The sequence below is a fragment of the Lissotriton vulgaris genome, chromosome 3_1, assembly GCF_964263255.1.
Source record: "Lissotriton vulgaris chromosome 3_1, aLisVul1.2, whole genome shotgun sequence".
NCBI lineage: Eukaryota > Metazoa > Chordata > Amphibia > Caudata > Salamandridae > Lissotriton > Lissotriton vulgaris.
The window spans coordinates 2064296378-2064323589 of NC_141689.1; positions in this window are offsets into that span (position 1 = coordinate 2064296378).

A 27212-nucleotide genomic window follows, 5' to 3' on the forward strand; every position below is an offset into this window, starting at 1 on the left:
TGACCCGGGAGTCGAGACGAGGGAGGCTCCAGAACCCACACCGAGAACTACGTCTGCCTCAGGAGTGCTGACCGGCGGGTTTGGACGAGCTCGGAGCGCCCCTCCCTACCAGCTACCCCTGTGAAAGGTAGGAGAGCGAAATTGGACGACCCGGAATAACCTCCGGAGCCCCCCCCCTCCTCCCCACCTCGGCTCACCGTAAACTGGAGAAACACTGTTCTGTCCCGGAATCTCGGCGGAACTGCTAAAGGGGGACTCACGAGCCCTTCCAACTTAAAGACTTTACCTCCTAATGAGGTGACCGCTCCAGTTAACTCGTGTTTCTGCCGAGAATCGCCCCGACCTCCGTCTCGCTCCATCAATCTCGGGACGCCTGCCCTCAAGATGGCCGCCATCCACCAACAGTACCGGCTAATTCGGCATCCTTTAGGGTTATAATCAACTAAAGTTCCTCTACCAACGCAACGATATACACAGGACACCATCAGGATTCTAACTAATATCATAAGCATGGAAGCCTTCGGTGAGGTATAACCCCCTCTCCACTATCGATCTAGGGCCGCCTGACCCCAAAATGGCCGCCAACTTCGACTAACTGCATTAACTTAGGACGTCTTCTATCTGGATCTCCTTAGCTGTAGAAGAGGAACAGTCCATCACCCTAACGCTTATCTTCTAGAAATAATAGCTGCAGGAGTGGTTCATACCCTCACCCCCTGCACTCACCTCCATTATTAACTAAGACCCTGGCATAAGTGAAATACCCAGTATCACCATACTGATCATTAGCAAAATCAACCTACTGCAACTCGATCACCCTCGCTACATAGCCCCTTACCCTCTTCACTCCTATAAGGCAGCTCGACCCTCCGGCTGACTTCTTAGACCACACAACCGCGCTGGCCTCCCATTTCATAGACTTTTTACAGCCCTTTCACCACCGAGAGATCTCAGCACCTCGCCACTACCCTCTTGCCTCAATCTTCTACCCCCTGCTTTTCTAATTGCGTCCCCCCCGCACATCCATCAGTCCCTCTTCCTTCCTATACCGCCACAAGAAGCCCCCAGCCAGACACTCCATCGATGACCCCTGCTTAACCACAAACTACCTAACTCCACATGGGCAAAACGCTTTTGCTATTTCCTACCCCCGTAGACTTTCGAACAAAGCTAAAAAACTCCTAAAACTGAAAACCATCAGACAACTCCCAGAAACACTTATCGTAGACACGTACCACTGCCCATCTAGAGGTCAGCTAAAAATGGACTTTATCTTTTACACGGTCAGACCGGACCACTGGATCAACAGCCTTAATGCCCACCTCCTAGTCGCCAAAACTACCATCACAGCACTCAGCCGCAAACTGATCATCTCCCTGCAAAAACACCAGTCCCTGACTGGCTCCATTTCCACTACCATTTTCGATAATGGCACCATCCTAATCCAGGCTAAAAACTAGAACATTGAGTTCTTTGATTCCCTTTTGTCCAAGTTATAGATGACCCCTACCCCCACCCTGCCCCTAGCCCAAAACACTTATCTGACTACTCTCCAACGCCCAAGAAGCCATAGGACCCAACGCGAGCACCCCCTCACTGCCACCCACCCCCCCACGAATGCCAACCTACACCAACCGCCCACCACCTTGCTATTTCCTACATCCGCCCGACTATACACTCCCTCCACTCAGACTCAACATACTACAATAGAGCCCCACCCCCCTCTCCTCCCACAACAGCCCCAAAAGCCGCCCACCGACACCCCGCCACTTGAATTAACCCCTCCCACCGACCACTCTCTCCCCCCCTTCAATCATAATCCCTACTCTAAAATAGAGCTCGATCCCCACTCACAACTAGAGAGTCCTCCTACTACCGCTTCACCCCACCACACCAACAACGACACCCAGATCACCAGAGAAGAACTCCACCCACATTCTCATCCCCAATGGCTACCTAGCCCACTCACACAACACCTCACATCGCAATCTTCCTCCCAACCAGACAGAACCCCTCCTCCCCCTCTACCCCCCCCAAAGATCTCTTCTCTCAGGACTCACCCGCACAGATCCCTCTTGTTGACCCGACACCCAGTCCCCCACGCCCTCCGTCCCTTAACATCCATATCACCCCATGCGCACCCACACCCCCAACACAGAACATCACCCTCCCTCCCCCTTCTACCCACAATAACAATATATCACAACGTCTTTCCCTGCTAGAAGTTCAACTTGATAAGCTCATACGAGGCATGTATGATACCCTCTCTTCCCTAACCAAAATCGTAGTGCCCACCCAACAGCCCTCACGCCCCCTCCCTCCTGCTTCTCCCAATCTGCCCAAATCTTCGCCCCCTATTCCGACCCTCGCCTCCACCACATCGCTCCCACACGCAACCACACATGAGGCTGAAGTGCGAACTGACAGACCGAGTACAGTGAAACCCACCATCTCCCCCGTGAAGTGACCACTCTCACCTCTTCTTTCGCTCACCTCACGACCCCTAACTCGAGCACCCCTCAGCTTCCACAGAGTACGACCCCTCCCTCCCTCACACAGGTCCCTAGGCCATTCTCTTCACCCAAATCCTCTATCCCAGTTATCATAGGAATAGGCAGGGAACATCCTCCCCCGAGACTCCCCAGACCCCCCTCACAGCTAACCTCCCTGACCAGAGCCCAATCCAACTTGGCGCTCCCCGTTGAACAACCTCGCATCAGATGCATGCTCATCAACAGCAGATCTGCTTCAAAACACGCAACAGAATTAGCAGAAGCTATACTCTCACAGGATATTGACGTTGCCTTCATCACAGAAACCTGGCTCAACTCCATGTCAGCCCCCATCATGGACCTGCTTGTTCCTCCAGGATTTTCTATCACGCGCAAAGACCGCCATAAGCAGAGAGGTGGTGGTGTAGCCATCATTCACAAGACAAACCTAGACATCACGGAAAGCGCACCCTACCTATACAGCTCCTTCGAATGCCTCTCTATCAATATAAAATCCTGCGCAAAGAGTGCTACACTCTGCCATCTCCTCTATCACCCACCAGGCAATTCCAAGGAATTCAAAACGCATCTATCAGATCTAATCACCCAATGTGCGCTCAACAATGCTAATAACATAATCCTGGGTGATTTCAACATTAGATGGAACGATACTAACAACTCACTCATACAATCCCTCAACAACCTTCTGCTCGAAAACGATCTGACACAACACTGCGCGGAAGAAACTCACTACAGAGGAGCGACACTTAACGCAATCATTGCGGACAACCACACAATCTCCGTCGACTACACCATTCCAGTAGACTGGTCAGACCACCATTTAATTCTTTTTCACATTAATCAACCAGCGCCAACTCGACTCATAACACAAGCTCCCCCTAAATGGTCAAGGAATATTGCCAAAGTCCCTCAGGCCATCCTAGAAGACGAACTAAACACTCTCCTCCCAAACTCATCGGAGCACCTCTCAACCACTGACCTCAGCTCTCTCTACCACTCCAACATGACGACCACCCTTGATCGCCTGGCCCCCTTGAAATTAAAAAAACCCAGAAACATTCCATCGAGATCGTGGTTCACCACGGACATCAACGATGAAAGAAGACTTCTCAGATCCCTTGAAAGAATATGGAGGTCCAATCCATCCTCCCTGCACCGCGAACAACTCAAGACGGCACGCAGAACTTACAACAAACTCATCAAGGAAAAAAAATCTTCCTTCTTCTGCTCCGCTCTAGACAACGCAAAAAACCGCCCTAAAGAGCTCTTCAACATCATCAGAAGTCAAACATCCGAACTTAGCAAATCCGTCTTAGTGGCCTCCAAAAAACAATGCGACAACTTCGCCAACTTTTTTAACGAAAAAATCATCAAGATCGACCTTTCTCTCAGCACTGCCCCCTCTCTTCCCAACGAGAACATCACCCCAATATTGACTGACTCCACCTTATCGATCCCACCCACTCAATGGTCCGTCTTCACGCCGATTCAAGAAACAGAGATCATCAACCTGATCTCCAACGCCAAACCATCATCCCACTCCCTGGACCAGCTTCCTATAGACGTGACCAAAGCCCTGAAACACACCCTAGCTCCAATCTGGTGCAAAATCATCAACAGCTCGCTGAGCTCAGGAACCATCCCAGATTGCCTCAAGGTCGGCCAAGTCACGCCGCTACTAAAAAAACCAGGGTTAGAAACAGAAGATATGAATAACTTTAGACCCGTGTCAAATCTCCCTCTGTTATCCAAAACACTAGAAAAATGTGTGCTCCCACAGCTAACCCAACACTTAGAGAACATCAAGCTCCTTGACCCCCACCAATCGGGTTTCAGGAAAGGATGCAGTACTGAAACTGCCATCCTCAATGTCATAGACGATCTTCACAAATCTCTCGACTCTGACCAATGCTGCCTTCTCATTCTCCTTGACCTTTCCGCCGCCTTTGATACTGTTGATCACACACTGCTCCTAAAAGCCCTTCAAAACAGAGCAGGCCTGGAACTGACGGTTTTGAATTGGTTCTCCTCCTTTCTACACAATCGCTACCAAAGAGTAAAAATCAAAAACTTTGAATCCGACCCCCTACCCGTCAGCAGAGGTGTCCCTCAAGGGTCAGTACTCTCCCCCCAACTCTTCAATATCTACATGGAACCGCTAACCACAATACTCAGGAACTCAAACATCCCCTTCCACCTCTACGCTGATGACACACAACTCTATCTGGAAACCACATGTATGGATGACATTCTCAAACTTAACGACACGCTCAAAGTCGTTCAACAATGGCTCACACAAAATCACTTAAAGCTCAATCAAGAAAAAACGGAAGTTCTTCTCATCTCCAACAGAGACGATAACCCACAAATTGAAGAATGGCTCAAAGCCATCAATGCCATCAATGTCACCCTCAAGCCAAAAGACTCGGTGAAATCCCTAGGAATCACGTTAGACCCCAAACTAAACTTGAAAAAACACATTGCCAACTCTGCCAAAAGCGCTTTCCTCAATCTGAAACTTCTCTACAAAATAAAACCTTTCCTGCCTCCCAAGGACCTCCAACAGGCCACTCAAGCTCTGGTGCTCTCCAGAATTGACTATGGAATCGCAACCCTGACCGGCTCAGCCAAATCACACCTTGGCCCCCTGAAAACCACCCTCAATGCCGCAGCTAGAATGGTCACAGGAACCAAGAAATTCGACCACATCTCCCCGGCGCTCAAGGATCTGAAATGGCTCCCTATTGAACAACGAGCAAACTTTCGAACAGCATTCCTTACACACAAAGCCCTCCACACAGGCAAACCAGAATACCTGGCTGCGAAACTCAAAAGGGCTGGCCAATCCAGGACCCTCCGAAGCTCCAACACGCTTCTTCTCATCCCGTTGAAAGCGCGAAAACGCAAAACTCTAAGCAAATGCTTTGCAGGTAATGCTCCCAGGATATGGAACGCCATCCCTTCCCACATCAGAATGACATCCCACTTCCCTACATTCAAGACTTTACTCAAAGCCCTCTTCCTGGAGGACACCTGAACTGTAAGGGGATGCTCATAGTTCCACGAACTCTTGTAATCATTATGATCTGTATGTACTTGTTGTTTTGTTATCCTCTTGAACTGCACAGCTATCAAACTTTCTTCGCCATCAAGGCACTTTGTTTTTCCCGATGTGAAGCGCTCTGATACCCCCGGGTCCAGCTAGCGCTATACAAAACTTATAATAAATAAATAAATAAATAAATCTGTGAACCGCAAATGACAAGTTTAGTGGGTGTACGCGTTTTCGCTATGCTAACCTAAACTGTTCGTCTGTTTCGTGGGTTTCCTCATCTGAACCCACGGGTTCCATTTTAGATACGGCATCCATTTTGTCTCTTGCCCTGAAGTAGCCAGCGAACGGACACTGTCCGCTTCGTGACCCTGGGATTCCCAAACTCTTGCGGAAGACACGTGTTCCTTTGAGGGTGTCTTTATGACGAGGGGGATGACACTGCAAAGGCAGATGGCCCCGCTCGAGGCTCATCTTGCCGTGCCGGTCTATTGTTGCAGTTGTGCATTCATTAGGCACGTCTCCTTTGATCCTGCAATTGTGTTTCCGATATCACCTCCTTGCACTCTTTTCAATCTGTTGACTATCTTTGTCTTCCTTTGCACCTGTTTCTGACTCTTCCTTGATTCGTTTACTACCGGAATGGAATGCACTAATGGTGGGAAGACGTACTTTTACAGTTGGGAACCGGGAATGCTACTGTAATTATGTTCCGGGACCTTGAATACATGAAAGCGACCCCCTATGAAATTTACTGTGGGAACTGGGTTGTAACCTTTTGTTTGTCATGTTGTTCTATGACGAAAAACTGTATAAAAGGAGCGATCCACAGATACAATTTGAAGCAGTCTCCTTGAACCTACATGCTATGTACTTCTTGTGACTTCTGTGTTCCCTGCAGTAAATAAACCTCGAATCTTTGACGCCGAAGGAAGTGTCCCGTGTCTCTGTCATTTGTACGCCGGAACAGGTAACCCACGAAGGTTTCAGGTGTTGTCCCCTGGCACCGCTGGGTCTTAGAAAAACCCAGTCCTTCAGTTGGCGCCCAACGTCGGGCGGCATCAGCGGTACCGGTCCAAAGCCCGACGATCGTGAGGAACTTCGTGTGAAATCTCCGAGGGAAGGTGCACCCCGCTTCATCGATCCTGTTGTCGAAATAAGTGGCCCGAAGACTTTTCCCGCAAAGATCCCCGGCTGCAACGGACAGATGCCCTGACTGTCGACCTGTTTTGGCGCCTGGCGTAGACCTTGGTACAGCGAGACGATTGACGGGCCTTCCTGGTGACGCCATTGACCTTTGAGTTAAGTATTTGTGGGTCGCTCCCAGAATCCTTAGTTGTTGTTGGTGCTTAGTTGTTACATGGTTCCATTGCATTTGTGGTTCTTCGTATTTTGTTCTTAGTTGTTCTATTTGACGACTGCAGTCGCCAAAAACCGAGGGTTTTTGCACTTTTGCGGGGACATTATAATCCAATAACCCTTGACGTTTGTGAAACTCGGTTAGTGTGCACGATGCCTGGCCGTAGTACTTTGTTTAGTAGCTTTAGAGGTTGTGGTACGGATTCCCGATTGGAGGACTCATGTCCGATACCTCCAGTTGGAACTCCAATCTATGAATTATATAGTCGCCATGGTGTGGGTCCTATCGCATTTAATGATTGTTGGGTCCGCTACACTAAAGATGATGGTGTCCTTAGTTGGCCACCTCATGGTAGTCTTGAGACCCCTATTTTGGATAATCTTGAAGCTAAATTGTTTCAAAAGAAAGCAAGGCCGGCCATGTTTGATTCCTTTCGGTTATGGTGTAAAGAAGCCAAGCAGAAAGAAATCAAACAGCTTAAACGTAAATAGAGAGAAGGTATCGTTACGACGATGAGAAATGCAGAGCAGTTTCAGCGAGACAAAGAAGAGAAGGAAAAGGAAATTTTTGATAGATTACAACGTATGACAGTGGATAAATGTTATCCCGCTTTACCGACGGGTACTGATAAGAAGGGAGAGGAAGCAGTAGAGGACCCTTTGGTTCCCCCTGTTCCTCAACCTGCTGTTCCGGCAGCTGTTAATCAGCCTGTCGCTGGTCCTGTCCTTGTGAATCCTCTCGTTCCTATTCCTCTACCTGCTACTGCTACTGTCCCCACTGCTCCACCGTCTATACCTTCTCAAGCTGTTGTTCCCGCTACTTCTGCTCATGTGGTCACTCTTAATGCTGCTCCTCCAATCCTGCCACACTTCCAGAGAGTATGTATACACCTACCATGGAAACGATCGGAAGTTTTGCAGGTTAAGCAAACTTTGCCTGACCCTCGCAAAAATCCTGCAGGGTACTATAAAGAATTGTCCCAACTAGTGGATGCTACGATCATGAATCTTGCCGACATCGACATGTTGTTCGGCAATGTCGTACCGCAACCGATTTGGGCGAAAATTCGTCAAGAAAATCACGCAGCCGAGTTAGGTGGTGATTGGGCTGCTCTTGCGGCGGCTGACGTACGACAAGTTGGTGGGGCAAAGCCTGAACAGCTCATTACTGATCTTCCTCAGAGAATAATTACATTTATGAAGACACTTATGCCAGCAATGAAAGTTAACTGGGATAAACTGTCTGCCTGTAAGCAAAAGAAGGACAAGAGTGTCTCTGATTTCTTTACGAGATTTGAGGAGCCATTCATCGATCACAGTGGTCAAAATATGAGCACTGAGGGAGGTCAGAGGTTGTTTGTGGATAAATTCGTATCGAATTTATTGCCTGAACTTAGCAACAAATTGAAAAATTCAGAAAGTGCGTGGGCTGTTTCTACCGCTGCTCAGATATTGGCTACGGCTCAGTATTATGAAAATAGAGAGAAGGAGGAAAGTGATCGTGCAGATAAAAAGACGAAAGAACTCAAAACGAAAGTTCTGTTACAGCAAGCGTATCCTCCGCGCTCAAATCAAAATGATTCTCAGCAGCTGAATAGATCGCAATCGCAGTCCGCTAGGTCGCAGTCGCGGAATGACTCTTCTTCGCAGAGATCTATGCTTGGGTACAATCAATGTACCCATTGTAGAGGTGAGGGTCATTTGAAATTTGATTGTCCGGTTCTGCGCGATCGGAATAATGGCAATTCATCTAGAGGAGGTCGTAGTGGTCCTCAACAGGCTTCGCAAGGTAGAGGTCGTGGTGGTACTCAGAATCAAAATGAGCGTTCTAATAATTCCTCTGATTCCAATAATTGTTTTGATCAGCGTGGTTCATCATCAGGCAGATCCGCACAGTACCATGTGGACGATTATTATATCGAGCATGATATTGATGACAGTAACTACTAGGACAGCCATAGACAAAGAGAGGGAGTAGTATCAGTTCCGGTTGATCAGAGAGGGCCTTACGTCGCAGTTGCAGGAAAGCTCCTTTGATTTTGACTACTGGTTGTGGTGAAAATCTTCTGGGCCTGGATTTGCTGAAACGGTTGTATGCGACTTTGTATTGTTCTCCTGCGGGAGTAGAGCTTACATTGGGTAAGAGAGTGATCTCTCCTATGTACTTGTCAATTGATAAGCTCCCACCGGAATTGACTTCTGTTCCTGCATCTTTGTGGGCAACAGGTCCCAATGACGTGGGCCTGCTTGACATCTCCCCTTATGTTGTCCAATTGAGATCGAATGTGCGATTACCACGTATTCCCCAGTATCGTATCTCCCTTGATGGTGAGCGAGCGTTGTTAGCGATGATCTATGACTTGATCGAGAAAGATGTTATCGAGGAGACTCGGGGAAACGTGTGTAATAGTCCTGTATTACCTATTCTGAAACGCACTGATCCATCTAAACCTCCTGTTTATCGTTTTGTCATTGATTTACGGGAGGTGAACAAAATTGTGGTTCCTCCGTTCCCTGTGGTGCCTGACATTACGGCTTTACTGACTCTGATTCCAGCATCTGCTTCTTGGTTCTCAGTGATCGATCTGAAGAATGCTTTCTTTAGCATTCCGATTGCTGAGGAAAGCAGGGACCTATTCGGTTTCTCTTTAGGTGGCCGCAGCTTTAGGTTTAAACGCGCTCCTCAGGGCTACTGTGAGAGTCCATCGATATACAGCCAAGCCCTGAAGAGTCAACTTGACGCGTTTGTGTTACCGGCTGGTGCGGCCTTGATCCAATATGTTGATGACTTATTGGTGGCTGCGGACACACGAGAAATTTGTAAAACTGCTACGGTGTCCCTGTTACAGCATCTCTGTGACTTGCATCACAAGGTGTCACCTTCTAAACTGCAATATTGTTGTCAAGAAGTAACCTATCTAGGTCACTTGTTGTCAAAGGAGGGAAGAAGGTTGACCCCAGAGAGAATTGCAGCGATCGCTCGAATGACTGTGCCAACAACTCAGAGAGATGTGCGTGCCTTTCTAGGTATCACGTCATACTGCAGGCAATGGATTCCAAATTTTTCATTGCTAGCGAAACCATTGGTAGCCCTTACGTGCAAGGATGTTCCAACTCCTTTGCCATGGACGGAAGAGTGTCAGAAAAGTTTTTCTGAACTGCGTGATGCGTTGTGTTCGGCTCCTGTGTTAGGTACCCCTGACTACAGCAAGCCGTTTACACTATACGTTCACGAGAGGGAAGGTTGTGCGTTGAGTGTTTTGACACAGCAATTTGGCGGTAAGCAGCGTCCATGTGCATATTTTTCCTCGACCTTGGACCCAGTAGCTAGAGCATTGCCGAGTTGTCTAAGAGCGACAGCGGCAGCTGCGGTGTCCATCCGACAATCTGCAGGATTGGTCATGGATAATATGCTTACGGTGATGGTTCCGCATGCAGTTGACACTCTCTTAAATCGTACGAAAACCCAACACTTGACGAGCGCAAGGTTGTCCGGTTACGAGTTGACGCTTTTGGCAAGTCACATTCAAATAAAGCGCTGCAATGTCCTAAATCCGGTGACTTGGTTGCCAACCAATATGGAATCAGACGAGGTACCACCACATGATTGTTATTTGCGAACTGAGGAAGAAACGAAGGGTCGTGTTGACCTGAAAAACACTCCATTGGAAGATCCCGATGGTACTTTGTACGTGGACGGTTCGTGTTTTAAGTTGCCGAATGGTGATGTAACGACTGCGTATGCTGTGGTAACGTTGAGTACGGTTGTGGAAACTGCGAGATTGAATCAGAATTCTGCGCAGGCGGCAGAATTAATTGCATTGACGAGAGCGTGTGTTTTGTCGAAGGGAAAGCGAGTGAATGTGTTTACTGACAGTCAGTATGCGTTTGGTGTTGCGCATAGTTTTGGACGATTGTGGCGAGAGAGAGGCTTTATGACATCGCATGGTACGAAGATCCAACATGGACAGCTTGTGAATGATCTTTTAGATGCGCTTACATTGCCCAAGCAGGTGGCAATCATTAAATGTAGTGCGCACCGTAAGGTGACGGATGATGTTGGTCGTGGTAATGCATTTGCGGATGAGATTGCTAAAGAGACTGCTAGAAACCTTGCAACCAGAATGTATGTGACGAGTTCGGTAAGGTGGCCTGCAGAAACTGGTATGTGTGAGGATACTGTTGAAAGTGTGAAAGCGATTCAGAATGAGGCCACCGAAACTGAAAGGACCAAGTGGAAGGGAAGCACAGGAAAGTTGGATGCAAATGGATGTTGGATTGATTTGTCGGAGAATCAAAGATGGATGTTGCCGGATGCATATGTGCTAGCTGTTGTGACTATGGCACACGGCTTGTCACATATTAGTGCGAAAGGTATCTGCAAGTTGTTGTCCCCAGTATGGAAGAATGATGGTATCGCTAAGTGCGCAGAGAGATTAGTCAAGAATTGCATGGTATGTATGATGTACAATCCTGGCAAGGGCACTCCTACACCCCCTGGCCATTTTGCTCCTCCTACATGTCCCTTTGAGGAAATCCAACTGGACTTCATCCATATGGAGCGATGTAATAACCTGAAATACGTTTTAGTCGTGGTTTGCCCATTCTCCCGATGGATCGAAGCCTACCCTCTCAAAGACAATACTGCCCTGTCCACAGCGAAAGTCCTACTGAAGGAATACTTTCCTCGGTATGGAATGCCACGGATTGTATGGTCTGATAACGGAAGTGAGTTTGTGGGGAGTGTGATGAAGAGTGTGTGTAAGGGCCTTGGAATTACACAAAAATTCCACAGCGCCAATCATCCCCAGTCAGCAGGTTTGGTTGAGGGGTACAATGGTACTCTAAAATTAAAACTCGCAAAGATTCAGGCTACGACTGGTCTGTCGTGGCCCGACGCTTTGCCTCTGGCTCTTTTGTCAACTAGGGCGACTGTACACTCTCGAGTAGGGCTCAGCCCATATGAGATTGTGTTCGGCCGTCCTGCAAATATTTGGGGGGTTCCTAGGCCCAGGTCATTCGGAAATCTTGAATATCCAATGCTGATTGATTATCTTCATGATCTGACTGCTAAACTGAGGTTAATTCATCAACAGGTCTTTGAAGCACTGCCGGCATAGACGGAGGGTCCTGGCCACCAGTTCCAACCGGGAGACTGGGTGGTGACCAGAAACTTTGGCCGGAAGCGAAACCTAGAGCCGAGGTTTGTGGGACCCTTCCAGGTGTTACTCGCCACGAGAACTGCAGTTCGTTTGGAGGGCCGCAAGCATTGGGTGCACGCCACCCACACCAAAAAGGTACCAATACCTTTACCAGCGGACTCGTGGGTGAGGACTGGCATTGCCGCATCAGAGACAGAAACTCCGGTGAACTTTGTGCCGTTCAGTGACGCTCAGCCTGTGGGAGATACTTCAGTGCAGCCAGATAACTTTGTTGAACCTTTGCCATTGGAGAATTCAAGACCTGAATTATCGCCTGACCGACAGGACTCTGTTCCACAATCTGATCAATTATTTGAAGAACAGACTCGTCCTGGAAGAAGCAGATATTTTCTTCGTTCCAATACTAGAGACTAATAAATTATTTCTGCTTTTCCTTTTTTGAAATTCACGTTACCCCCATTATCATCTTGAACATTTTGAATAATTGTGGTTTCTGTTTACATTCTGAATTCTTTTCTACGTGTGTGTTTTTCCACAGCTAGGAGATTTTGTATATATTGTTTGATTAAAAGAACCTTACATCCGGGTTGACCGTAGGGCCGTGCGGGTACTTCCTTCTGTTTAGTAGGTTTCTGACACTAGGTCGGAGGCCGTCGATTCCTAGGAACTCCTGGGGATTGACAATTGCTACACAGAACGAAGTGCGTCAAGAACGTTGCGGACGGTTTTAGAGGATGGCATTCTCAAAGTTGTTGGAAGTGGAGAAGACTCAGGCGCAAAGATCTATACTGCACAGGGTTGTACGTACCAAATGCTTTTTGTTTCAGGTGTTCCTACTGTTCCTAACTGTTTCCATGTTATTGGTGGGTGGAGTATACTAAGGTATACAATCATTATTGCCTTCTGCTTCACCTACTTCTTCCTCTGAACCAAAACCTACTTCCACTGTTTCTCCTCATTCTTTTCACATCTTACCCCAACACGAGCAGGTTAGGCGTGCGGAATTCATGAATAACTCTTTTGTTCAGCTCCTTCATCAACATCAGTTGGTGATGAACACTACCAACTGTTGGGTGTGTGGGTTAATGCCACATACCACCGATAGGGGAATTCCGTACTTGGTCCTTCCTTACAGTTCCCAGGGTTCAGCTCGAGCATTCCAAACAATGTTTCGTAGCGCACTAGATTCCTACCCCTGAGGTTCCGTGACGATTTGAACCCGTGTTTTCAGCATTGTCGCAAAAACATAATTTTGGTATCAGCGAACCGCAAATGGTCCATTTAGCATGTCCTGGTGTTTTCGCTATGCTACGAGTAAGGGTACTCCTGTTGCAAACACATTTCTAAATCTACCCATGGCACCCATTTTAGATTATGACAGCCATTTTGTGTTTCTTGCCCTCACATAGACAATGGACACGCAATGACCTTTGATTACTTCATTTCGATTAAGGACACGTAGGCTTTAGCCGGAGATTCACCTCTCTAGTGACACGTGCACCTTAGAACAGAACACGCCATGGCTGCATGACTCGACAGAAGCTGCCTCCGAGGCCCGAGGCCAGTCCTGCTATACTGGTTCTCGTGTTCGTTGGCCTGATCATGATTAGGCGGCCGAAGCTGGTAGCCTTGCCCATTTACGACCCACAAACATCTCTTATCCTGCTTTTCTATCTTCTGCACCTGGCTCTGCTCCTTTCCTTCTGGGCCTTTATTAGGGGGAGGTAACGAAATTTACGATGAGGCGGTCCGGGTCTTGAATGAAAAGTTGACATGAGATTATGATGGAAAAGTGGGAACCCCTCGTTCGTAATGTTTTGACATCAGATATTGTCGACGATTCCTGTGCAACGCCAAATATTTATTGTTTAGGACACAAAGGTTTGGGAATATATTACATGTAAAGAATTTGCCTCAAGCTCAATTTTTAGTATATAAGGAGCAACCCTTTTTGTACAAATCGAACAGGCTCCTAGATACTGCCCGTGTGTAGTTTCTGTGACTTCTGTGTCCCTGCAGTAATAAACCTTTGGTCTTTGACGCCACCATCGAGAAGCCCGTGTTTCTGTTTATTTGTGCACCGAGACAGGTAGAACTCCGGGGTCTTCGGGTGTTATCCCTGACACCTCTGGACGGAACCAGAAAAATTCCAGAACTCCTATTGGCGCCCAACGTGGGGCGACGTCATTCGGTACCGGTCCAAAAGCCTGAAGAGTTCGAGAAGCTTCGTGTGAAGATTCCTGAGGGAGGCGCCCCACTTCATCGATCCCGGCATATCGCAAAAGTGGCCCGTTCTCTTCCACGAGGGTTCCCGTTCAGGACGGCTGCAGTGGTCCGTTGCCTTGACCGTCGCCCTGTCTTGGACCCGAGGTGCAGTCCTTAGTACGGCGAGACGTGACGGGTTTCTCCTTGGTGACGTCTTCAGTGCCTCAGTTAAGTATTAAGTGGTTGCTAGTTGGTTACTTCGTAAGGGTTGTTCCTGTTTGGATAAGATCCTTTTAGTTCTTGGTTTGGTTTGGTTTCGTAAGATTATCACTGGTTATTCTAGTTACGATAATCTATTGGTTTAGTTTTGGGTATCGATACATTTGTTCGCTTTGGTAGGCCTAAGTTCTTGGTTCGAGTGCACATTTCTGTTCGTGTTTTTGTTTGTTCTGTGTTCCGGGTTATAAAATGGTAAGTCGGAAAAATTGTATGTTGTCGTGTTTTGGTTGCAACAGTGATTCCCGGTTGGAAGACTCATGTCTGGTTCCTCTGATCGGAACTCCCCTATATGATCTATATTGTAAGTTTGGTGTGGGTCCTATATCGTATAATGAGGTATGGGTCCGATATACTGAAAAAGATGGTGTCCTTAGTTGGCCACTGCATGGTAGTTTTGAACCTGAGGTCCTTGACAATTTAGAAGTGAAATTGTTCAAGAAGAAAGCCCGGCCGGCAATGTTTGATTCTCTTCGTTATTGGCGAAAAGAATCTAAACAGAGAGAAATTAAAAGGTTGAAGAAAGAACAGAAAGAGCAAGAGTTGACTTTAGAGCAAGCTGCTAAACAGCTGCAAGTCAACGAGTCTGAGAAGGCAATAGAGATGGCTACTAGAGAGCGTAATTTAGCGATAGACAAGTGCTATCCTGCCTTGCCATCGAGTACAGCTAAGATAGTAGAGGACCCCGAAAGTGATCCTCTGTTGTCTTACTTGTTACAGTCACCTCCACCGTATGCACAGGGTGCTACGGTCCCGCCTTTACCGAATGTTCAATTGCCGGTTGCTGGACAACCTGGTATTCCTGCTCCTGCCCCCTTGAATCAAGCTCCTGTACCCCCAGTAGTCAATGTTAATGTTCCTTCGGCACCCCCTCTTCCTGGGTTGCCGGCTTCTTTGCCTATACATGTATCACTTATACCTGCTGTTTCACAAGCTACCTTGCCTGATACTCCTACTGTTTCTGGTCTATCTGTTCCAACTGCTACTGTGTTTTCTACATCTGCTAGTATTATGACTCCGCTTTCTGTCCGTCGAAGAATCACTGATTCTGTCTCTAATATTCTGTCTCCTTTCTATAAATCTTTAATTAAGACTCCTACTTCTGACTCTGTACAGAGGCGTAGTCAGCTTCCAAGTACTGAGGAACGGGGAATTTTAGATTCCACGGCTCTCAGATGGATTTCGAAGAGTAGGAGATATAGCACTAGAGATGTATTAGATACATTTATGCAGTGGAAAGAACCAACACAACGATATGTGTTTGACGAAATGTGCACCCTTTTACGTGAGGAATTAGAAGAAGATGACTCTGAATCGAATTTAGAAGAATTAATTATTGTTCAGAAAGAGTTTGCTGCTGGTATGATAGTTGGTCAGGATATAAAAGAAGCGATGGAACTAATTTTAAGTTATAGAAATGATCCATCACTTCGCTCACCAAGGGAGTTAGAGAAGAGTAATACTAAGCAGAATCGCCAATATCCAATGAGGGAGGTTCCACCAATTTGGCGCGAAGCTGTACGAGCTGATGCTGTCAATGGCATTGCTGCCGCTCCGGCGCAATTCCAGAGAGTGTGGATACACATTCCGTGGAAGCGAGCCGAAGTGCTAGCAGTGAAACAGGCCTTGCCAGATCCGCGTAAAAATCCTACCGGATATTATAAGGAGTTAGCGCAGACAGTTGAAGCTTGTGTGATGAATCTAGCGGACATTGACATGTTATTTGGGAATGTGGTTCCGCAACCAATTTGGGCTACAATTCGTAAAGAAAATCATCCAATTGCTCTGGGTGGTGATTGGGCAGCTATAATTGCAGCGGATGGTCAGCAAATAGGTGGTTCCAAACCCGAACCTCTAATTGCTAACCTACCAGGTAGAATAATTGACTTAATGAAGACTCTGATGCCAGCATTGCGCGTTAACTGGGACAAGTTGTCCGCATGCAGGCAAAAGAAAGACGAAAGTGTCTCCGACTTTTTCACAAGGTTCGAAGAAACTTTCGTAGATCACAGTGGTCAGGATATGAGCACAGAAGGAGGACAGAGACTATTCGTTGATAAATTTGTACACAATTTGTTGCCAGAACTTAGTAATAAATTAAAAGATTCCGAGAGTGCGTGGGCTGTCTCTACGACTGCGCAAATTCTTGCGACTGCCCAGTACTATGAGAATAGGGATAAAGAGGAGAAGGAAAAGTCAGAGAAAAAGACGAAAGATTTAAAAACTAAAGTTCTTTTGCAGCAAGCATATCCACCTCACACAAATCAGACTAATACACAGCAAGGGCCATATCAAAGGACAGATTATGGTTCTCAAAGACCGCAATACCAGTGGAATCAATGTGCGTATTGTAAGAAAGAAGGTCATTATAAGAATGAGTGTCCAGTCTTAGCACAGAACAACGCTGCAGCAGCTCAGAGAGGTCATGGTGGTTTTGTGCAAAATTCTAGGGGTCGAAGACGAGGTGCTATGCCTCCTCAAACAAATGATCGCCCTTCTAATCATTTTGATCAGCGAAATGGACAGTCTGCTCAACAGAATAGAACTCAGCAATATCATGTTGAAGACTATTGTGAAAATGATGAGGGATTTCAGCAAAGTGAATACTAGGACAGCCATGGACAAAGAGAGGGAGTAGTATCAGTTCCAGTGGATCAGAGTGGGCCTTATGTCGCAGTAGCAACATCAGGTGTAGTCGAACCGTTTCTGTTGGATACTGGTGCAGCAAAAAGTTCTATCATACATGAGAAACTCCCTGGCGCACCTTTGTCTGGCTTAACAAACGTTTCTGTAGGTTTTTCAGGCGCCCCTGTTCACAACCCCGTATCCGGTCCTTTGTCTATTTCTGTTGGACCCCGTCAATTGAAAGCACCTTTGATTTTGACGACCGGTTGTAATGAAAATCTGCTTGGTTTAGACTTGTTAAAACGCCTATATGCGACATTGTACTGTTCTCCGGAAGGAGTACAGCTTACGTTGGGTAGGAGAATCACCTCTCCAATGTACTTGTCGATGGATGCGCTCCCACCAGAGCTGCGTTCTCTCCTTGATACTCTTTGGGCGACTGGTCCTAACGATGTAGGTCTTTTAGAAATTCCACCATATGTAGTCACTTTGAAAGCAAATGTAAAATTTCCACGAATCCCACAATACAAGATCTCTAGTGAAGGTGAACGTGCACTTTTATTGATTGTGCAAGATTTGATTAAGAAAGACGTGGTTGAAGAAACTAGAGGAAATGTCTGTAACAGTCCTGTATTACCAATTCTGAAGCGTACTGATCCTTCAAAGCCTCCAGTGTATAGGTTTGTTATCGATCTCAGAGAGGTTAATAAAATTGTGATTCCACAGTTCCCTGTGGTTCCAGACATCACTGCATTGTTAACGTTGATTCCTGCAACAGCCACATGGTTTTCAGTCATCGACTTGAAGAATGCTTTTTTCAGCATTCCGATAGCCGAGGAAAGCAGAGATATTTTCGGTTTCTCTCTAGGAGGTCGAAGCTTCAGGTTTAAACGTGCTCCACAAGGCTATTGTGAGAGTCCGTCAATTTACAGTCAGGCATTAAAAAGTCAGTTAGATTCCTTTGTACTTCCTCCTGGTTCTGCTTTAGTGCAGTATGTAGATGATCTCCTAGTGGCTGCCGATGACAAGGAAACTTGCAAAGCAGCTACAATTTCTTTATTGCATCATTTGTCTAATTTGAATCACAAGGTGTCACCTTCGAAAATGCAATATTGTTGCCAAGAAGTAACCTACCTAGGTCATCTCTTGTCAAAGGAGGGAAGGAAGCTGACCCCAGAGAGAATAAAAGCAATTACACAGATGAATGTTCCTCGCACACAGAGAGAAGTACGTGCCTTTTTAGGTATTACCTCTTACTGTAGGCAGTGGATCCCAAATTTTTCTCTTTTAGCGAAACCATTGGTAGCTTTGACTGGGAAAAATGTTCCGAGTCCGGTGCCATGGTCCGCTGAATGTCAGGAGAGTTTTTATGAGTTACGAAATGCACTATGTTCAGCTCCTGTATTGGGTACACCCGATTACAGCAAGCCATTCACGCTCTATGTCCACGAGAGAGAAGGTTGCGCGTTGAGTGTTCTGACACAGAGATTTGGTGATAAACAACGCCCTTGTGCATATTTTTCATCAACACTAGATCCGGTAGCTAGAGCGTTGCCTAGTTGTTTAAGAGCTACAGCAGCAGCTGCGGCCTCCATTCGACAATCTGCTGGCGTGGTGATGAATAACATGCTAGTGGTCATGGTTCCTCATGCTGTGGACACACTCATGAATCGAACTAAGACGCAACACCTTACCAGTGCTAGATTATCCGGCTACGAGCTGACACTGCTAGCAAGTCATATACAGATCAAAAGATGTAATGTATTGAATCCAGCAACATTGTTGCCGACTAATCAGGAGTCGAGTGATTCTGAACCCCATGATTGCTGTTTCAGAACAGAGGAGGAGACAAAAGGACGAATTGATTTAAAAGACACTCCGTTGTCAAATACAGATGGCACGTTGTATGTTGATGGGTCTTGCTTTAAATTGGAGAATGGCGATGTGACTGCTGCCTATGCAGTAACGACTTTGAGTACGATTGTGGAGACTGCAAGAGTGAGTCAGAATTCTGCCCAAGCTGCAGAATTAATCGCTCTAACGAGAGCGTGTGTTTTAGCAAAGGGAAAGAGAGTGAATGTGTTCACAGATAGTCAGTACGCGTTCGGCGTGGCCCATAGTTTTGGCCGTTTGTGGAAAGAAAGAGGTTTCATTACGTCCCATGGGACTAAGATTCAACATGGTCAGCTAGCAACGACTTGTTGGAATCTCTAACCTTGCCGACTGAAGTTGCGATTGTGAAATGCAGTGCTCATAAAGCAATCACGGATGATGTTGGTCGTGGGAATGCTTTTGCTGATGAAACCGCTAAACAGACAGCTAGAAATATGATGAGTAGAATGTATGTTGCTACATCTGCGAGATGGATTTCCGAGTCTGGAATGTGTGAGGATACAGTGGAAAGTGTGAAAGAGATTCAGAAAGAGGCGACTGAGGAGGAAAAGCTTGCATGGAAAGAGAGTACGGGTAAATTGGACTCGAGTGGGTGTTGGATTGATCTGTCGGAACAACAGCGTTGGATGTTGCCTGATGCGTACGTGCTTGCAGTGGTTACGATGGCACATGGAGTAGCGCACATTAGTTCTAAAGGGATTTGTAAGATGTTGGCTCCAGTCTGGAAGAATGATGGGATTAGTAAGTGTGCAGAGAGAGTGGTGAAAAATTGTATGGTATGCCTGATGCATAATCCTGGCAAGGGAGTCCCCACGCCTGCTGGTCACTTCGCTCCCCCTTCTTGCCCCTTTGAAGTGATCCAGTTAGACTTCATTCACATGGATCGCTGCAACAATCTAAAATACGTCCTGGTGGTAGTCTGTGCTTTTTCCAGATGGATCGAAGCATGTCCACTGAAGGACAACACTGCCTTGTCAACTGCCAAAATTCTTCTCAAAGAATACTTCCCTAGGTATGGAATGCCACGGATTGTATGGTCAGATAACGGAAGTGAGTTCGTAGGGAAAGTTATGCAGAGTGTATGTGCTGGTTTAGGGATCAAGCAGAAATTTCACAGTGCGAACCACCCCCAGTCTGCTGGTTTAGTTGAGGGTTACAATGGCACCCTCAAATTAAAACTTGCTAAAATACAGGCATCTACGGGTTTGTCCTGGCCAGACGCACTACCCTTGGCTTTGTTATCCACGAGAGCAACTGTACATTCTAGAGTAGGGCTTAGTCCTTATGAAATAGTCTTTGGTCGTCCGGCTAATGTTTGGGGAGTGCCAAGGCCAAAAGAATTCTGTTCTCTAGAATATCCAATGTTAATTGATTACCTTTACGACTTGACTGCTAAATTGAGTCTTATTCACCAACAGGTTTTCGATGCATTGCCAAAGCCACCGGAGAGTCCAGGTCATCAGCTGAAACCAGGGGACCACGTTGTTGTGCGCAACTTTGCGAGGACAAAGAATCTTCAGCCCAGATTTGTTGGCCCCTACCAAGTGCTGCTGGCGACGAGAACTGCTATTCGTGTGGCCGGCCGCAAGAACTGGATACACACGACGCACGTCAAACGTGTGCCCCTGCCGCTTCCTTATGATAACTGGGTAAAGAAGGGAATTGGTGCCTCTGAGTTTGAACGAACACCCAGGGTTATCCCTTTCAGCGATGCCGACCTAATAACTGACACATCGAACTCTGGCACTCCTCCTGAAACTACTTCTTTGACTCCTGAACACTTTCCCTCTGCATCAGAAGAAACTTTGCCATCTGCGAACTTGAACATTGCAACCTCTGCTGATAATACACTATTTCCAGATCAAACAGCTCCTGCAAAACTGAGATACAATTTACGGTCTCGCAATATGGACAAATAAAGCAGGAAACTGCCTATTTTTACACATTTGAATTTTGACACTTTGCCTCCAGCCAGGAAGTTTGCTATTGTTTTATTATTTTAAAATTGCCTTGCCGTCTGGGTAGCCGTAGGGTCGTGGCTGTGTGCCTAGTTGAATCTGCAGGGGTCAGACACAAGGTCGATCTTTCTGTTAGTTCTGGGAACTCCCAGGGCTGATAGAGGCTTTTTCATCTACGTACACATCATCAGTGGTCGCGAGCGGATTGTAGAAGATGGAGCTTCCTGAGCTGCAACGAGAAAATGTGATTTATGTTCGCAGAAACAGACTTTACAGAATTCTTCATAGCAAATGTTTTCTGATGCAATGTGCCATTACATTTTTAATTGTTTTGATAACGTTGGTGGGTGGAATCGCCTTTGGTGTGAATTTGATTTTTATGCCGGTAACTACAGTACCTCCCCTTGATCCTGCTACGTCTACTGTTTCTTCTATGCACTCTTTTCACTCATTTCCTGAACACGAACAAGCTCGATGCTCAGAGTTTATCAATAACACATTTGTACAACTCTTACACCAACACCAACTGGTAGTCAACACTACAGACTGCTGGGTGTGTGGCTTGATACCCCACACTATGGATAAAGGCATTCCCTATCTGGTTTTGCCTTTTAGCTACAATGGATCATTTCAGGCCTTTCAGACCATTTTTGCCTATGCCCTTGAGACCTATCCTCCGCGTCCACCACGTTCCACTAAATATAACTCTGCCAACAAAGCTTTAGTCCAGGGAATTATTGACATGATCAAGGACGTCAATAATACTCCATCTTATCCTAGAGACGAATTACGGGTATATTTGAGTTGGAATTCTACAGAGTATCGCCTTAGTTTGGGAGAAAGCAAGCGTAAAAGCTCCACTCCAGTCTGGGTCGTGCCTCACCGAGGTCAGGTCTGTTTGCAAGGAAATGGGAGAAATCCGAGAGCTCAGCTAGGGAGGAGTGAGTGCGTTGAGACTTACGTGTTTCCGTCTAACTCTTCCCCTGCCTTTCTGACTGCTAGGGGTACCTATTTCATTTGTCAAGACAGAGCGTATACATGGCTGCCTGCTGACTTTTCAGGTTCATGTTATGTTGCTCGACTGTTGCCTCCAACGTACACTGCTTCTTCAGACTATCACAAGACCAGAATAGCAAGAGGTGTCTTCAGTAAGGAAGATACCGCTAGTCAGGAAGCTGGAGACTTCTTCAAAGGTTTCCTTCCGTTCTGGGGGCCTATGGCCAATAGTAGAAATATACGTCAGCTAACACGGGTAGTTGAATCTACTATTACCGAAACTGCTGGTGCCCTTAGCAACTTGACAGCTGAGCTTCAGGCGGATCGACTCATGACGTTGCAGAATCGTATGGTTCTAGACGTAATACTTGCAGATCGAGGTGGGGTATGCAGAATGATCCAATTGAGCTGCTGTGTCTTTATTCCCAATAACGCTCCAACAGTCTATGAGGCGATCTCTAAGCTACACAAGATTTCCGACTCTATACACGTAGACAAGGGAAACTGGTCCTTCATGGAGTGGTTTTGGACTCTGATATCAGCGTGGGGATGGAAGGTTCTGATGGTCATTGGTGTCATCTTAGTATTCCTATTCTCATGCTGCCTGATTATCCAGTGTGGTCCAGCTTTGTGTAGTCTCTGTGCTGCAACCTGTTTCAGAAAACCACCTGCGTTTGGAGAAAAGGCACGAGAGAGGATGATGATACAACAGCATGTCACTGACCTGATGAGCATAGAATTAGACTCTGACATAGACTGAGTAATTGCCTATGTAAGGGCAAAAGGAGGGTCTGAGGTTCCGTGACGATTTGAACCCGTGTTTTCAGCATTGTCGCAAAAACATAATTTTGGTATCAGCGAACCGCAAATGGTCCATTTAGCATGTCCTGGTGTTTTCGCTATGCTACGAGTAAGGGTACTCCTGTTGCAAACACATTTTTAAATCTACCCATGGCATCCATTTTAGATTATGACAGCCATTTTGTGTTTCTTGCCCTCACATAGACAATGGACACGCAATGACCTTTGATTACTTCATTTCGATTAAGGACACGTAGGCTTTAGCCGGAGATTCACCTCTCTAGTGACACGTGCACCTTAGAACAGAACACGCCATGGCTGCATGACTCGACAGAAGCTGCCTCCTCGGCCCGAGGCCAGTCCTGCTATACTGGTTCTCGTGTTCGTTGGCCTGATCATGATTAGGCGGCCGAAGCTGGTAGCCTTGCCCATTTACGACCCACAAACATCTCTTATCCTGCTTTTCTATCTTCTGCACCTGGCTCTGCTCCTTTCCTTCTGGGCCTTTATTAGGGGGAGGTAACGAAATTTACGATGAGGCGGTCCGGGTCTTGAATGAAAAGTTGACATGAGATTATGATGGAAAAGTGGGAACCCCTCGTTCGTAATGTTTTGACATCAGATATTGTCGACGATTCCTGTGCAACGCCAAATATTTATTGTTTAGGACACAAAGGTTTGGGAATATATTACATGTAAAGAATTTGCCTCAAGCTCAATTTTTAGTATATAAGGAGCAACCCTTTTTGTACAAATCGAACAGGCTCCTAGATACTGCCCGTGTGTAGTTTCTGTGACTTCTGTACTTGGCAAGAGCGATTGCCGATTTAGATAGGGATATCTTTGACGCATCGCTTATCCCAGAGGAAGAGGTGCGAGCATACAGAGATCTGAGTGAGGCTGAGTACAGCATGTCAGTGGGTGATCGGCAGCTTAAAAGCTCGTCTCCGATCTGGATCGTACCCCATCTCGGTAATTTCTGTCTGAAAGGTCTTGGCCAAAGCCCGCGAGCTCAGCTTGGGAGGAGTGCCTGTACTGAAATGTATGTTTTACCGACGGCCTCTTCCCCTGTTCTTTTGACTGCCAAGGGTACATACTTTGTCTGTTATGACCGCGCATATACATGGTTGCCTCGTGACTTCTCAGGCACATGTTATATTGCGAATCTGCTGCCGCCGACCTTTACTGTTGGGTCGGATTATCACAAGACCAGAGTTGTGAGAGGCATAATTAGCGAAGAGGACACTGTCGGTCAAGAAGCAGGAGACTTCTTTAAGGGTTTCTTGCCGTTTTGGGGACCTATGATCAATAGTAGGAACCTGAGACAGTTGACTCGAGTGGTGGAATCGACCGCTAATATCACTGCAAGTGCCCTTGGTAACATTACAGCAGAGCTTCAGGCTGACAGGCTTATGACGTTACAAAATCGTATGGTTTTAGACGTTATCCTTGCAGATAGAGGTGGAGTATGTAAGGTGATCCATTCGAGTTGCTGCATTTTCATTCCTGATAACGCTCCAACTGTCTATCAAGCCATCTCGAAGTTGCATAAGATCTCCGAGTCCATACACGTGGACGTAGGTGATTAGACGCTACTAGGGTGGTTTTGGGGCCTGATGTCGACGTGGGGTTGGAAAATTCTGATGATCATTGGGGTTGTTGTAGCATTTCTGTTCACTTGTTGTCTTTGTGTACAGTGTGGTCCTGCCTTATGTGGCCTTTGTGCTACGACGTGTATAAGACGGCCACCTGTTACCAAAAAAGCACTGATGGATAGAATAATGCTGCAGCAGCATCTGGATGATCTGATGAATATCGAGATCGATTCTGATATCGACTAGTGCTTGCCTACATGAGGGCAAAAGGAGCGTCTGAGGTTCCGTGACAATTGTAAGCGGTGTTTTCGACTCATTCGAATATGGTCGAGTTTGGTATCTGTGAACCGCAAATGACAAGTTTAGTGGGTGTACGCGTTTTCGCTATGCTACCCTAAACCGTTCGTCTGTTTCGTGGGTTTCCTCATCTGAACCCACGGGTTCCATTTTAGATACGGCATCCATTTTGTCTCTTGCCCTCAAGTAGCCAGCGAACGGACACTGTCCGCTTCGTGACCCTGGGATTCCCAAACTCTTGCGGAAGACACGTGTTCCTTTGAGGGTGTCTTTATGACGAGGGGGATGACACTGCAAAGGCAGATGGCCCCGCTCGAGGCTCATCTTGCCGTGCCGGTCTATTGTTGCAGTTGTGCATTCATTAGGCACGTCTCCTTTGATCCTGCAATCGTGTTTCCGATATCACCTCCTTGCACTCTTTTCAATCTGTTGACTATCTTTGTCTTCCTTTGCACCTGTTTCTGACTCTTCCTTGATTCGTTTACTACCGGAATGGAATGCACTAATGGTGGGAAGACGTACTTTTACAGTTGGGAACCGGGAATGCTACTGTAATTAGGTTCCGCGACCTTGAATACATGAAAGCGACCCCCTATGAAATTTACTGTGGGAACTGGGTTGTAACCTTTTGTTTGTCATGTTGTTCTATGACGAAAAACTGTATAAAAGGAGCGATCCACAGATACAATTTGAAGCAGTCTCCTTGAACCTACATGCTATGTACTTCTTGTGACTTCTGTGTTCCCTGCAGTAAATAAACCTCGAATCTTTGACGCCGAAGGAAGTGTCCCGTGTCTCTGTCATTTGTACGCCGGAACAGGTAACCCACGAAGGTTTCAGGTGTTGTCCCCTGGCACCGCTGGGTCTTAGAAAAACCCAGTCCTTCACTTCTGATGCATAAGTTGACCAGGCGCTACTCACCAATGCCTCCTGTGCACCAAGACACGCACCTTGCACGTCCAAGTCTCACTTCACCTCCGATGCACACACTGACCAGGCACTCTTTACCAATGCCTGCAGTGCACACAACATGCTCCCAGCACATCCGAGACTCGCCTCACCTTCGATGCACACAATGACCAGGCGCTCTTCACCAACGTCTCCTGTGCACAACATACTCCCAGTGCGCCCGCGTCTCACATCTCCGCCATGTGTCCAAGATCACAGGGCACACCTTCTGAAGGTCTCAAGCTGCCACAACACGCGCCTACCACGTTGCTTGAAACTTCTCCGGAAAATGTTATTTTCCTGTGTTTCCAAACAGGAAGCCAGCTCACCTCGGGCCCTTAGGATTACAAGGCAAAGCGCAGTCTTCTTCAAGCAGAGGGACCCAGCGCATACAGCACTGTCCCAAGAGCCTCTTCCTTGGTTAAAACAGCAAACTGCAGACCAGCCCCAGATCACAAGGCAAGGGTTGGTCATTCTCAGCAGTCCCTTCAGTTGTTCTTTCCTTAGCAGAGGTTCCTCGTGACCATAAAATGGGTCTTAGCCTTTTCACTCTCAATCCATTTCTATTCCAAAATTCAGGCGTCTCAGCTCTCCTAGTTATACCCCTAAATGTCTTTGAAGTTTGTTGTGCTCAGGGGTCCCTGACCACCGCCTAAATCAGTTCTGGGTGTCTCCCTCCCAGTATCACCTTTCTCCCTTTGATACTGGGGGTCGGGATCCCTAATCACTCAGCAGGAGATGGGTCAATTGTTTTATAGCAGTAACCCTGGCCTCTTCACCTCCCGGGGCTTCTCCTCCACTTGCTCTTCAGATGCAGGTCAGCCTGGTGCCTTCTCAACCCCTCCCTGGGTCAATACCTCCCCTAGCTCCTCTCACCTCTCCGATCCAGACAGTCAATCCACATTCAACAGAGACACACAGAAATGCTTAAAGCACAACACTCAGCCACTTTCTAAAAGAGTGGTTTCTGAACACACAATGACAAAACCACTTACAAAGAAAGATGTGTTATGACACTGTGAGTTCATACATACTAAACTTCACCTCTCGATTTTAAACTTATAGGAAACTAAGCTAATTAAACACAATACCCAGCCTCCCCCATTCTGTCTTATGGGCAGGATGGCCTTTCACTAGTGAAAAACAAAATGGAGTGCTTTTCACTGTCAGGACATAGCACACACCCCAGTATATGTCCTGCCTTTTACTTACACTGCACCCTGCCCAGGGGTTACCTGGGACCTACCACAGGGGTGCCCACTGTGTACGCAAAAGGGAAAGTAGGGCCTGACAAGTGGTTGCACTTGTCAGGACAACATGCTATTTTAGCAAACTGCGCACAGGCCCTACACTGCAGGCCTGAGTTCCCTTCTCCGCGCACCTTTGCATTACTAGCCCTGGGACACACAGTACACATCACTAGGGACTTTATTAGTAAGGCAAACATACCAATCATTACCAACCGACTACCATTACACTTTACACAGGTAACACTCGTACTTTGACACTGATTAGCAGTGGCAAAGTACCCA